The sequence below is a fragment of the Hipposideros armiger genome, unplaced genomic scaffold (assembly GCF_001890085.2).
Source record: "Hipposideros armiger isolate ML-2016 unplaced genomic scaffold, ASM189008v1 scaffold_1507, whole genome shotgun sequence".
NCBI lineage: Eukaryota > Metazoa > Chordata > Mammalia > Chiroptera > Hipposideridae > Hipposideros > Hipposideros armiger.
Window position 1 is genome coordinate 7,640 of NW_017732857.1, and position 15,801 is coordinate 23,440.

Here is a 15,801-nt window from a genome sequence, read left to right on the forward strand (position 1 = left end):
TTGATGACATTGAGGACATCAAAGGTAATATGATGACAGCTCTGATGACCATTCCAGAAAAAGAGTTCCAAAATTGCTTTGAAGGGTAGACTAGGCACTGGCATTAGTGTGTAGCATCCCAAGGGGAGAACTTCAAAGGTGAGCATAGTGATATTCAGCAATGCGGTATGTAGCACTTTTTCTAAGATAAGTTCGTGAACTTAATTGTCCAATCTTGTATTTGGTGGCTATGTGTAGACATATTTCCTGTAACCTTTGCAACCAGGGAGGTAAATGTTTTCTGGTTGCTATTTCTGAAGTCAACTTAGTTTCCCTGACTCTAACCTACTTCATCAAGGAACAAGGTTTACCACTCAAACTTGACCTACTTTCTTGCCAGGATTGTCACTTGTGGGTTCAATCCTGCTCTCAAACAGCAGAAAATGTGATGCTGGCCAGAAGCCAGAGGTCATAGATCAGTTCACTGGTGTTGTTTTTTATTCTCCTTCTTAAATAGTACTCATTGTATGGATAGGTAGAGAGAAAACTGTAAACCTGACCAGCTACCCAGGTCAGGCAAATTCACATTGGTGATCACTACTGTGCAAGAGAGCTCTTAGATCTGATTTGACCCATCTGATTTGGAGAACTTGTAAATAAAATGATTCAAAACACATTTCCTTTTTGTAATCAAAATGTAACCTACATATACCCAAGTGAAGACGTTGATAAATACAGTTTACCAAATAGAAATAGAATAAGAAATGAAACATAGCATTCCCGATATCACCAACATTTTTTTAATCATGCACTCATACATATGTATGTGTGTATGTATGTATGTATGTATGTATGTATTTATTTTTATTGTGACAAGAACACTTTACTTGAGAACTACCCTCTTAACATATATATTTTTTTAATTCCCATTTATTTTTGGCTCTTGGGACAATGTTATTCTTTCAATATGAAAAAAAGCAAGTTCAACACAAAGTATACATTTGAATTGTAGAATAGGACAAAACCAAAGGTAGGGGAGAAAAGGTAATAGCAAAAGTAGAGATGAGATGTTGTCAAAAAATGGAGGGTGTCCTCTCCCCTCTTCTACGGGGAATGACTCATTTAGGTGGCAGTACATACCATTGCATACACATACAGAAAGACTGATATTCCTTTTTTGGGGTAATAAAAGGTAGGGAGGGCCTTTCTGGAGGCTTAGGGGCCAAGGCTGGCCTCTCTCTTCCCTCTTATCCCCTTATCCAACCAAAGAAAGGAAGGGATCCAATGTAAGAGGTAGGTGCAAGAGGAAAGAGGAAGGATCCCACTTGACAGAGTGGGGCAGACCCCTGCAAAGAAAACAGAGATCAGAACAGAGCTTGGAGGGAGACTGATATGGAGGCAATAATATTAACACCTCCCCCAAAGCTGAGAGATGAGCAGGGAAATACCTGGAAACTAGGACGTTAATAACCTGGACCTCACTATCCAAACCTGCTCTAGAATGGGAAACCTGACCCTTTCCTTGTAGGGACTGCTACCTGCTACAGTTATCATGATTTCCTTTCCTCTTGTTATCATATAGGCTTAGGATGGTGGCCAGCTATCTGTGTTTTCAGCACACGGTTCTCAATGGGATTTGAATGAGACCCAGTTTCTTGGAGAATCCTCTTGAAAACAGAGAGAGAATATTAAATGGAAAGATGGGATGAGTGGGAACAGGAGGAAATACAAGATTACCCAGAATGGCAGAAATCTAGACTTCTCAGAGTGGAGAGAGCAGACAGTCAACAAACAATGAGTATTTATTGAATGCTATTATTTGCCAGGCACTGTTTAAGAACCCCCCTAAAAGGAGGAAAAAAAAGGCAGAAAATGCCAATTCTGAGTGAGGGGAAAGGGGCAGTTGAGGAAGAAGGCTGAGAGAGCTGATAAGTCTGGGTGGTGGGACTTGGCCTTAGGCCCCCTTTGACCTCCTCACTGAAATCCTCCTCTACTTCTGTGGTGGCATCCTGGTACTGCAGGTACTCAGAGACCAGGTCTTTCACATTGTTCTCAGCCTTGGTGAACTCTTTCTCGTCCACGCTCTGGTCTGTGTGCCAGTGGAGGAAGGCCTTCCCACAGAACATGGCAGTGAACTGCTTTGAAATTCACTTGAACAGCTCCTGGATGGTCATGCTGTTGTGTGTTGACCACCATCTTCAGTCTGTTGGGTGGGATGTGGCAGGCAGCCATGTTGACGTTGCTGGGGATCCATTCCACAAAGTATTGGGTTGTTGGAAAAGCCATGACTCAATTTGCAACAAAAAGCATAGAAAAAATATGTCATGACTTTTCCAACAATCCAATAGCTGCTGTTCTTATTTTGCATGATGAGCATCTCACAGGAAACCAACATGTTCTGTGTGAGTTCGGTCACAATTAGGGCCCAATACTGCTGGTTTCCATAGCTGGTTAGAGGGACAAAGTCAGGCAAGTAGTGGAGGTGTGGGAAGGGCACCATGTTGACTGCCAGCTTGGGGAGGTCACAACTCAGCAGGCCAAGTAAGCGAAGGCAGGTGGTGACGCTGCTCATGGTGTCTGAGACAAGGTGGTTCAGGTCCCAAGGTAGGTTGGCGTAGTCACCTTGAGGGTGTGGAAACAGGTGTCCTAAAGAGCCCCGTTGTCAATGCAGTAGGTCTCATCAGTATTCTCTACCAACTGATGAATAGAGAGGGTGGTGTTTCAGGGCCGAATTCCAGTGTGGGACACTTTGGGTGACGGCACCACACTGAAGGTGTTGACAATGCCATCAGGATACTCTTCACAGATATTGCTGATATCAATAGGAGACCAAGGTACCTGTCCCAGAGCCCATGCCCTGTAAGTGGGTCAGCTGGAAGTCTTGCAGGCAGTCAGAGCTCTCAGCCTCATTCCAACCACATCCAGGACTGAGTCAACCAGCTCCACCCCGTCTGTGTGGTAGCCCTTGGCCCAGTGATAGCCTGCCCTAGAATGACTAAAAAACAAAGATGTTTGGTCTGAAGGTCTGACCAAATGAACGTGAGCAAGCAGAATCAATGGTGCCAGGGTCTAGACACACCAAGATAGCACGAGGAACATACTTCCCCCCTGTGGCTTCATTGGAATGCACGGAGATGCGATTCAGCTGCAGGTTGCTGTCACGGTGGTAGGTGCCGGTGAGGTCTATGCCATGCTCATGACTCCCAGAACTTGGCACCAATCTGGTTGCCACACTGTCCAGCCTGGAAGTGCACAATTTCCCTCATGGTTCAAATTTATTTATTTATGTTTTGCTCCCCTCAAGATGTGTAGGAGACAAGAAAACAAGTAACTTTTTTTTTTTTCCCTCTGCTGTTGGTCACAGGCTGGAAGGATGTGATGTGCCCCAAAGCCTAGAGCAGCAAGGTCTGATCGCAATGACAGGAAGGTCCTGAGAACCCTCTTAAACATTTTTTTTAAGTTCACAATCAAGTATTGTTAAGTGTAGGCATGACATTGTACAGCAGGTCTCTAGGACTTATTCATCTTACATAACTGAAACTTTATATCCTTTGAACAGCAACCATCTTTGTCCTCAGTGTAATAATTTTAAGTAACATTTTATATATTATAGTTAGTATATTCATTTATAAATTATATATTAAAACTTATATGTAATGTTCATCATAAAACTTTCCTAAAAATAGAAATTTAAAACAAAATAAGACACAAAAAGAAAGAGAAGGCCATATTAGTGTAATGGGGATAACTTACATTTATTGAGTAATTATTAGGTACCTGTGCTGCAAAGGATTATGGCTTGGGAATTATACTCATTCCCTTTGCAGCTTGTCTGCCTGGATCACAACGTACACTTGCTTATTCCTGGTTTGCTGATCTCCCATCTAGGGGCACTAATTGCTTCCTGGCTTCTCTGTGTTAACTTGCTTCATTTTGCTTTGTTGGTTTCTGAAGTCAGCTTTGTAGATCTTCAGAGTCCATGTGTCTTCCATGTTTTCTCTTACTTCCCCTGTAGCTTAGCACACACGTGTAGATTTACAACGTCTGCTTCAAGCTCTGACTTGTTTCAGCTCTAGGGGCTAATTTATTTTAATCTGCCTCATCCCATAGTCTCCAACAATGGACATGAATATTTGTGCTAAATATCTACAACTTCTTATGTGTAAATATCTAATAAAAATCTATGGTTCTTTGTATCAATGTAGACTGTTACATTATGTAGTGTAGAAAGTTTGGGCACTAAAATATCATTATCTTTTGCTTTTAAGTGATACCAATTTTTAAGAGTGTTCTGGGGAAAATATGGAAGCAACCAGTGTCCATTAATAGATGACTGAATAAAGAAGATGAAGTACATATATACAGTGGAATATTACTTGGCCATTAAAAAGAATGAAATCTTGCAATTTATGACAACATGAATGCACCTAGAGGGTATTATACTAAGTGAAGTAAGTCAGACAAAGGAAGACAAATAATGTATGATTTCACTTATATTTGGAATCAAAAAAACAAAATAAATGAACAAACAAGAGACACAGACTTGTAGATACAGAGAACAAACTGATGGTTGCCAGGTTGGAGGGGAGTTGGGGTGTTGGAGGAAAAAGATGAAATGAGTAAGAAGTACAAATTGGCAGTTACAAAATAGTCACAGGGATATAAAGTACAACATAGAGAATATAGTCCATAATATTGTAGTAACTGGTATGGTGTCAGGTGGTTCTAGATTTAGTGGGGAACCACTTCGTGAATTATATAAATGTCTAACCACTATGATGTACACCTGAAATTAATATAATATTGAATGTCACCTGTAATGTAAAAAAAAATACATGAAAGAGTCTTGGGAAAGAAACAAATACAGCACACACTTGTGTCCAATCCTGGTATGAAAAGATGGTCTTTTAAAATTTAAAGCTACAGTGTCTGCTATTTGAAACTTTCTTTCACATTCAAACAAGTATGCCCAGAATTTTTTCTCTGTGATGGTGGAAACCTAAGTTGGCCATTCTGCTGCTATTGTGCTGTTTTAGTATTATCCCATTATGTAGTGGGTTCAAGAGGTTCAAAACTGTTGGTTTGTCCTCATGTCTTACAACTAGTTACCACATTTTCTTTCTTTCTTTCTTTTTTTAATACTAATAATTAAAAAAAATTAATTTTGAAATGATTTCAGGTTTGGAAAGTTGAAAAGAGAGTACCAAGAATTTCCTTGATAATTGGCTATGGTTACTCAAGATATATTATCAATTATCAAACTGAGGAATTACTGATACAACACTACCAGCTATTCTATAGACCTTATTTAAATTGTGCCCTTATTTAAGTTGTCCCAGTAACACCCTTGTTTTCTGGACCAGAATCACACAGTTGTTACATCACTTTAGTCTATTTTGGTCTGGAATAGTTCCACAGGTCTTTTTCTTTGGTAAGTAATGGCCAGTTGTTTTCTGGGATGTTCCTTAAATTGGATTTGATATGTTTTCTCATGTTTAAATTCAGTTTAGGAATTTCTCTGAGGAATATCACAGAAATGGTATACCCCTCTCAGATATTTTTTACTGATGGTAATGTGATCTATGATCACTTTTTTAAGGTGCTATCTCCCAAGTTGCTCCACTAGAAAGTTATTTTTCCCTTTATATTTATCTTTGAAGAACTTTCTCTTTTTCCATATGTATTTGTTTGTTTATTCATTTAATATGCATAGGTATCTGTTTGTTTAGACTCACAAACATTTGTTTGGTTATAGGTTATATTTAATATTCAATCTATCTGAACACAGGTTATAATCAGTATTAGTCTGGGCTTTCCAGATAAACAGAACTAGTAGGTTAGATGATAGATAATTATAGGTAGATAGATAGATAGATAGATAGATAATAGAAGATAGAAGGAAAGAAGAAATATGTGGAGATTTATTATGAGTGATTGACTCATGTGATGATGGAGGCTGAGAAGTTCCACAGTCTGGCATCTATAAACTGGAGGTACAGGAAAAATGGTGGTATAGTTCCAGTCTGAGTCTGAGGCCTGACAACTAGGGGCAATGGTATAAATCCCAGTTGGAGGGCTGGAGGAAATGAGATGAGATGTCTCTGCTCAAACAGGCAGACAGGAAATAAAAGGGGTAAATTACTCCTTCCTCTAACTTTTGTTCTATTCAGGCCCTCAGTGGACTAGTTAGATGATGCCTACCCACACAGGAGAGGGCCATCTACCTTATTGAGTTTATTGATTCAAATGCAAATACCATCCAGAAACACTCTCACAGACAAATTCAGAATAATGTTTAATCTGAGTACCCTAGGGCCAGTCAAGTTGACACATAAAATCAACCATCACATAACGTTAATATAATTATCTATTGGGTTGTCGGAAAAGTCATGACACATTTTTGCAACAGATGGCACCAGTTTATTTTTTGAAATACTAGAGTCATTCGCATCTATGTTATTGCTGTGTCATTTGACAGCTGACAGTTCTAGCTTCATTCTAAAAAAAAGGTTGAGCAATTTGGCTGCGTTTTGGAGGTTTTACAACCAGTTGAAGATGGAAGACCAAACTGTGCATTTTCCCCATATTTTACTGTTTTACTTCCATAAAAGGAAGAACACATGTCAAGCTCGTGAAAATTTGCATAAAGTTTATGGTGACAATGCTCTACAAGAACAACAGTGCCAACGATGGTTCATGAAAATTTTGTGCTGGTGATTTTGATCTCAACGATGCTCCTCGGTCAGGGAGGCCCATCGAGGTTGATGACGACAAGATAAAGACATTGATTGAGTCAAACCCACGTTACACAACATGAGAGATTGCAGAAACATTGAACATCTGTAATTCAAGCATTCACGGCCACCTGAAGCAGCTGGAATACATAAGTAAGCTCGATATTTGGGTTCCGCATGAACTCAAAGAAGTTCATTTCATAGCGCGTATAAACATCTGCAATATGCTCATTAAATGTGAGAAAAATGATCCTTTTTTGAAACGACTGATAACTGGTGATGAGAAGTGGATTGTTTACAACAATGTGGTGCACAAACGGTCTTGGTCCTGATGTAGTGATTCACCTCAAAAGACATTGAAAGCAGACATTCATCAGAGAAAGGTTATGTTCTCAGTGTGGTGGGACTTTAAAGGTGTTGTGTTTTTTGAGCTCCTACCAGGGAACCAAACAATCAATTCGAATGTGTACTGTTGGCAATTGGACAGTTTGAACGAATCCATCATCCAAAAATGTCCAGAGCTTGTTAATTGTAAAGGAGTTGTGTTCCATCGCGACAACACAAGACCACACACAAGTTTGATCACCCGTCAAAAATTATTGGAGCTTGGATGGGATGTGTTGCCACACCCACCATACTCACCTGACCTTGAGCCATCAGACTTGCACTTGTTTTGCTCTCTTCAAAACTCCTTCCATGATATAATGTTCAATTCAGATGAGGCTGTAAATCAGCACCTTGTTCAGTTTTTCACAAATAAAGACAGGTCTTTCTATGAGTGAGGAATTACAAAGCTCATTGAAAGATGGCAAAAGGTTATTGAACTAAATGGGCAATTTATCATTGATTGATCTTTGTTCTTTATATAAATAAACGACCTTTGAAAAACATAAACAAAATACATCATGACTTTTCCATCAACCCTATAGTATGGTGTTCAAATTGTCTTGAAATTGGACACTGGAAGCTTCTTTGTATCGACTTCTCTTTCATTTCACATTTTCATCATTTTTTGAGATTTCCTTACTTTCTGAGACTAAAAAAACATCCCAGTCTTATCTTGTTTGCTCCTGGCACCAGTCATAGAATTAGACTTCTTTCTAAGTAGCATTGTTTTCTTTTATTGGTGAACAGTATTTAGAAACCAAGATCTTGGTACTAGGTGATGATGTGTCACTGTTTCTAGGTTGTCAGTTAAAAAAGCTAGGAAATATATGTATGCAAACACATAAACATACACATATTTATATTTATTATATATTTATGTGTTTATGTTAAAATTATTTTTATACTGGTACCTTCAATTCCAGTGCAACACCACAAAATCCATTTTAGCCTTCCCCCTTTCCTTATTTATAACTCTTTTACTTAACAGCAAGAAATATGACTCTCATTATCTACAATATATTCACTTGTTTGCTCAATTCTAGAATATATATGGTTTCAAAATTGGAACCTATATCTATGTGAAAAGTTTATTAACTACAGTGCAATTGTTGTGTATAGCTCTTGTTCAGTAAGAGTATGTACTTAAAATATTGTTGTCTAAAGTTTATTGGTTAGTTCTTTTCTTCTTTATACCTTTCAGTGTGGTTATGCTGCTCCTCTGTAATACAGAAAGTTTTTGTTTTGTTATGGTTTGTAGTTTGTTTACAATTCACACACAGAACTATTGACTTAAATTGTAATTGTTTTTTCTGAGAATGTGAAATATTAACTTAGTTTTAAAAGTCATACCAAAGGTATACAAGTATTCAGAAAAGTTTCACTCTTTCATCATCCTTTCTACAGTGTCCTCACCCCTCATTTTTTCCATTCCATTCTCACTCATCCCCTATAGGTAAACGAGCTCATTCCTTCTTGTCAATCTTCACTGTTGTTCTTTTATTTTTTTTTCACCAAAGAGCAGATAAATGCATATATTTTTACATCCCTTTCTATCTCACATGACAGTTGATATTCTACAGTTATTTTAGCATTTTTATTTTTTCACTTAGCAGTATACCCTGGAAATTGCTTCATAGTTCATAAGTCTTCTTCATTCATCTTATAGCTCCATTTACGTTGTGTTTCTTGTTTAATCAACCCCTTTCCAGAGTTCGGGCATTTAGATTTCCACTATTTTGCGATTGTAAGTAACGTGTCAATGAATCACCTTTTGTGTGTACATTTTGCATCATTGGAGGAGTATCTTCACAGGTCCCCTTTTCAGTGTGTCATGTACCAAATCTTCTGTATCTTTCTAGTACACACATTGTGTGTGTGTGTGTTTGTGTGTGTGTGTGTGTGTGTGAGTGTGTGAAAACTGTGACAAACGTCTGTACTTGACATCAGGCAATTTTTAGTGGTTCCCAAAAATAATAATCATCTAACATGAATGCATTTTATTGCTCCAAGGGACAGCCATAAAAATGTGTCACTTACTCAAAATATTCTAAATGTGAAGTTCAGAAATGTTTAGATCAATGAGAGCAAAAATAGAATGTGTGTGGAGTTTCCCAAAGGTAAACCAGCATTTAGCAAGTATAAATATACTCACTTGTACATAGTTTTAAGCGATTGCTGCTGATTTTCTTTGTGTTATACCAATTGTTTTGTGTTTTCTTTAATTAAAAATGTTTTCTCCTCACACATTTAAACTCAATATATTTTCATAAAGTTACATATATTTAGAAATGGGAGCAGAATAAAAGATATGCTGCTCATTTTTTGTATCTATCACTTCAGTTCATATACATAAAATTTTTGTATTTTGCCAATCAAATTTACAGTTCTGTCTGTGTTTTTGTAAATGGAGCCAGGTTGTCTCATCTTTATTCCCAAATCATGTTTATTGAAAAACAGTAATGTGCTACATCAAAATAGACCATAAACATATTTCTTCAAATGTAAAACAAGTAATTATATTTTGCACAGTAAGTAAGAAAAGATTAATGAGGTAGTGCCTATACAGTATTCATTTAAATAGCTATGGAGGGAAAAAAAAACCTTAAACACACATTTTTATAATCCTTTAAAACATAAATAAGGGAGCTTTCAGATGAAGGAGCTGAATCTTTTTATTATTATTAATATTAATGTATTTGTGGAATAATATGATATTATCCTTTTTCTACATTTAGTGCCTTATTTTCATTACCTCCTGAGTTTTTCTACATCTTTTATACTAAACATTATTTAGTGCCTTTCTTTAATCCTCTTTGTCTTCGTCCTCTTTTATCTTTCTCATGACCTTTCTCTGCTCCATCAAACAAGCAAAATATTTCTCTATTCCCTTTAGTAAACAATTTATTTATTTCTAATTTACATGTGATGTTTTATGGAGCCAAGGACCTTGATTTATTTTTCATGCTTTGAAATGTCCCACCTCTGATTATAATGTATAATAAATAATACGAATTTCTGAAGACACACGAATTTTCAATATTCATTTATTTTAAATGAACCAACCAAATAACAGCACTGAAAATATGCACATTTTTATAACCATTTGCTATCAGATGCATGTAATCTACTTATCATTGAAAAAAAGCATCTTTGGTTATGATTGCCAAGGCAGCATTTTGGGTATGATAATACAAGTGCACTCGCATAACATTGTGTCAGAATGTGCATTATTTTATTCTGGAAACATCCATTACATTCTGCAGATGATTGACCAGAAAACCCTGAAATGCATTAAAAATACTTCTGCAGGCGTTTAATGATCAGACATGGGTTGCTTCGTTTGCATTCATATATATTATATTAGTAGACTGGATAGTAACAATTTGCATGATACTTTCAAGATCCTCCTTCCCCTTGGGTTAATTAATTCTAAGAAACTGGATCCTATTTTGTAGACAATGCATTAAGAATGCCCATACTTGTTGCCCAGGGCACTATTATACCTTCAGACAGTCACAGTGGGGAAGAGATTTCTTTTCTTTTCTTACCTAATTAAAATAAAACATAGGAGCTGTAAGTGAAACCATAAAGTCACCACAGGATATTTCATGGGCTATCAGCTTTTCCAGATGGTCATTAATACCCAGATTATAACATGTAACAGTTCTCATTACTCCTTGCTATGTACTGCATTTTGGAAACAGGCTTATTAAATATTTGGAAACTGGCTAATATCATTGGACAAATAGTCTTATACAGTGTTGATTCTTAACTGGTTTAAAGATTGATTAGTTTGAATTGGAGGATCCTTGGGACAAAAAAAAAATCAGGCAAAGAAGGATCATTATGTAAGTCAACAGGCATAATTTTTCTCATAATTGTTCTGGAAAGGAAATTAGTAGAGTCAGTCAACTGAGTAATAATTGACTGCCTCTAGTGTACCCTTTATTTGCTTTGTGCTTTTGGAGGTACAAGGGAAGTAGGACCACAGTTCTTGTCGAAAAACTTTGAGAACAGGTTGATGATGTGTACCTGTGTACCATCAAAAGGTAAGTGGTGTGTTGAGGCTCAATTGTGTAGTTAGAATTACCTCCAGAAGCTTTTATTCTTCAATACCACTGGAGAAGTAAAACACTAAGTCAAAGAATAACAGCATGAGAAGTTTTTATGTATGTAAAATAGTATATAAAAAAAGAATGTGAAAGTTTTGCAAAATCACCTGTATAGATAGTACAATCAATTGCTCAGAAATTGGTTATTATGATGTTTCCAAACACAGTTTTACATAAAAATTAATCAGAGATCTACATGTAGAGATTGCTACAACTAAAACAGAGAGGGAAGGTAACTTCAAACCTATGAATATCTATTTACATTTGCTTGGAGGTATGTATGTCTCTCTGAAGTATTTGGTAGCATTCATCATTTCTAAATTGCTTGACCATTACCTACTAGTACTTGGAAACATTCCCCAATGTTGTCGTTTTCAAATGCCTTCAATATTTCACATATTGAATTCAGAAGTGCAATTAGCATGCTAAATATCATATGAACATTTGATAAGTGCACCTAAAATATACAGCATATTATGCAGTTTTACTCTAAAAATGCTATTCATTTATTCCCAGAAAACTTTCATTCTTTTTGGCATGTTTTATTTTCCTTCTTTATGCAAAAGTGATGATGTTGAATACTAACGAATTGATTTTTTGCTCAAATTCCAAACAGTTATTTTTAAATAACCATAGCAGCTTTTGCGTCTCTGACATTCTGAAAATATTTTGTTTGGATTCCCAATTTATCTTAATAAGTCAATTACTGACCTTCAATACATATCTGTCCTAGGGAATATGGGAGCAGGGCAAATTTGTTTTTTTGGAATGTGTCATTAGCAAGTTCTGGCAATTTTTTAGGCTTGAGCATTGGTTCTGGGTCGGCTTGAAAATTAGCCACGTGGCCTGAAAACACGAATGCTGTGTGTAGTTGGCATAATTCACATTTCTGCTCTTCCCTTTGATACTGACATATCTGGTGGGTGGAATGGCTGGAAAAATTCACCAAGATTCCAGATGTCTTGGTTCATGAAACTTAGTTTGCTTCCTTTAGACATGTTCTAATTGTGGTCCTGTGCTGTGGCAACTTCAGCTTTTCAGGTCCCACTGGCTGCTGTCCACACTCTTTCCATAGCTGTTGCTTAAAACCAGACCCCTAGGGCTTATTATACTAACCTGTAGGTAGTCTTTTTCCCTGTTGTGATTCTAAAGATTGATCTTTCAAAAGACCATAGATAACCCTTGCAAGTAGTCGAAAGAATGTTCTTTTATTGATATTTCAGTAACTTCACAATCCATGAATGATGGACACCTTTGGGAAAAGGTGCTATTTTAGATATTTTCTTCAAAGCAGAGGGGATGAAATGGATATCCAAGGATAGTGAGACTCATTAGCCTCAGGAGAGCTGGTCTTTTTACCTGAGTCTCTAAGAGACCTAAAATAAGATTTTCTGTTATTATTGAACAGGCATGATTTAAAGCTGCCATGTTTCCCATTTTTAAAAGTTTCTGCTGTTTCTACATCAGCACAGCAGAATACCTTCAGCTTTCAAACTTCTTTATTCATTAATTCATTCAGTGAATTGTTCTAAACACTTCTTATGTTCCAGGCACTAGATTGGGCATTGGAATACAGATAACAAGAGGACATGGTTCTTGCTTTTAATAAGCTCACTGTCTAGTGGGAAACAAAAATTAGTTAAACTAGCCATTGAAGCATGCAAAATCAGGCTAGAAAGGGGAGAGAGAAAGGTGATAAAGGAGAAACCTTTCAGAGGATATAACGTGGTGTATTGAATTTCAAATGACAAGAAGAAAGAAAACAGAGAAAGAACATCCTATCCAGAAGTTAGAGCATCTGGTACCAAGATTTGATGTGTTACAAATCATGGAGGTGTTTGCAGCACAACAAAATAATTGGCAGTAAAGACCCCAGATTAAGAGTTCCTGGGTTAGATTTTGTGTTATTACATTTTATATAATCTTAAACAGGTTTCTTCTCTTTTGTACTTTTGTCATCTCATAGGTAAAATAAGGAAAATAATTCTACTTTCCACAAAAGTTTGTTGTGAGAGTTAAATAAAATAATAAAAGAAACTGCTTCTTACAGTGCTTGGCAAAATAAAATAAATGCCATCTTGACTATGACCACCTGGGTTCCTATGGAAGTCTTTGCATTATTATTAACTCAAGAGGGATGTTTTCAACTTGGGAGAATAAAATGAATGAAGGCCAATTTGTGACTTATAAATTCCAAAGTTATCATCCAAAGTTGAAATAAAAGATGCAAATGGGCAAAGTTCAACTTCTTTCACTCCTGACATTGAAAGCTGATGAGCTTTGGAGAGAAAATACAGTTAAATTATATTCTACAGGGCTTAGCAAGTGCTGCATAATATGAGGCTCTTATAGAATAGAATCCCCCCTGGAGGCCTTGAAGTTAGGGGAATTTGAAAGAAAGGAAAAGCAGTGCTTCACCAAAACTGTGCGTCCCTGATAGTCAAATGCCCAGTGAAACGTCTGAGGGGCAGAAGGAGAGCCCATTCATAGGTCCCAGGTCCTGAAAGGCAAGGCATTCCCATGTGTTCTGAGTAAAGAGTCACATTTAAAGGGGAAAGAGCAAAGAAGAGGGAGAGGAAGAGAGCATGAGTGAACAAAACACAAGTGCTACAAAGCTGGCTTGGGTGTTAATGTGGCGACCCAGGCATTACTCATCCAAAAGCTACGGCACAATTGCCTCCAGAGACTGGGGGAGTAAATGATTGTCCTCTCCAAGGACCACAATCACCAAAAAGCTAACGGAGCCAAATCAGACCTAGACTACTCAAGTCAACTTTGATGGAGTTGCTCATGTACAATGGAGATTCAGAGAACACATCAAGGATGAGAAGGCCAGTGTAGATCTGAAGTGGATTGACACCAAGGGGGAGAAGCCTCTCTGCCTAAAACATAGAAGTGGCAATTGTGTGAGTCACCCCTACCATCTCCTCTTAATCTCTCAAAGATAAACCTTAGGAGAAAGAGTGCAAACAAATTAAAATATGAGTGTTAATAATCCTTTATGTAACTGAAATATAAATCCTAATTGACTGAGAAATCACTAAATTGGGCTGAGTTTACATGAAAGGATTAAATTGGTTATACTGAATCAGGCAGATGTAGTTTGTTTTTGTTTTCTTGGTTTTTTTTTTAAAGATTTGATTGGGGGAATCAGGGAAGGGGAACAGACAGGTAGACAAATTGCTGTTTTTGTTATTCAGTCTAGTTGTGGAGGATGTCGCTTCACTGGCCATGTAGGTATGATCATTGTGCTCTTCCCAAGTGAGGCAACTGGTTGACGGTCATTGGTCGGCAGCTCACACCGGCTGCCAGCCACTCACGTAGCTCACGGTAGCCCACTGCAGCCCCGCTGCAGCCTACGCCATCGCCGGCGACTCACAGCAGCCCAGCTCCAGGTCGAGCTGTTGTTCATCATCTTAGCTGTAGAGGGTGAGCATTACTGGCCCTCAATGTGGGATCTGAACCGCAGCCCTGCTGCTCAGAGCTGACGCTCCCAAGTGAGCTCTTAACCAGCTGAGCCACTCGGCCAGCCCAGGCAGATGTAGTTTGGATTTAGAAAATCAAACTGAGTTATAAGAAAACTTAAAATTTTGCACAATGGCATCTGTGATTGCAAATGTACATAATAAGGGGTTTGAACTTCTTCCTGAGGGCAATTAGATGCCATTGAGAGATGACATGATCATATTTTTATTTTAGTAAAAAATCACTTTGGGAGAAAATTAATTGGGTTGGAATGGGAGGGAAAGCAGTAGGGTGCAGAGAAGAAGACCAGTTAAAATAACATTGCTGAAATTCAGGCAAGAAGAATTAATTTTCCTAAATAACTTAATGAATCAGACAAAGAGGCAAAGGAAGGTTGTCTGAAAGACAGACAACTGAGCCTAAAATTGAAGGATGGGGAGGAGTTAATTTAGCTTAAGGGGAGGAAAACATCTGTCTGACATTTCAAGTATTTCTGATCATGACCACCCATAAGAAATGCGTTTTACCTCATGACCCAATACAACACACGTACACACACACACACACACCACACACACACACACACACACACACACACACACACAGAACTAAGGCTAGGGAAATCAAATTTACTCTCTTTATATGTATTTTATCATGCTATGTTAGTCTTCTTTTTATTATTATTCAATATTGCAGACAGCCCATTAAATTGATATCATGATCCACTCAGGAGTTATGATCTACAGTTTGCATAATACTGACTTATTTACTGACAATGTTTATTGAAGGTATATTATACTAAGCTCCTATCAGAACAAACCTATGAGATAAATACTGTCAGTAGACCCATTTCACATATGAGGCAACTGATGTTACTGGACTAAAACTATACATAGTTAAGAAATGGCAGAGCTTGGGCTGGCCGAGTTGCTAAGTTGGTTAAGAGTTACCTTAAGAGCACTGGCTCTGAGCAACAGGGCCATTGGTTCGATTCCCACATGGGCCAGTGACACTGCGCCCAAGCTGAGCTTCCAATAGGTGGCAGGATGGCTCAGCTGGTGTGAGCACATGCGCCTAACAACAAGACTGCCTGTTCGATGGTGGGTTACTCTTGCCCACAACTA

At 37.6% G+C, this 15,801-nt stretch overlaps 1 pseudogene; it reads right to left on the reverse strand.

The window, feature by feature from the left end:
• LOC109377692 (tubulin beta chain-like) overlaps nt 1-3,245 on the reverse strand; it is a 6,193-nt pseudogene extending 2,948 nt beyond the window's left edge.
• Nucleotides 3,246-15,801: the final 12,556 nt, after the last annotated feature.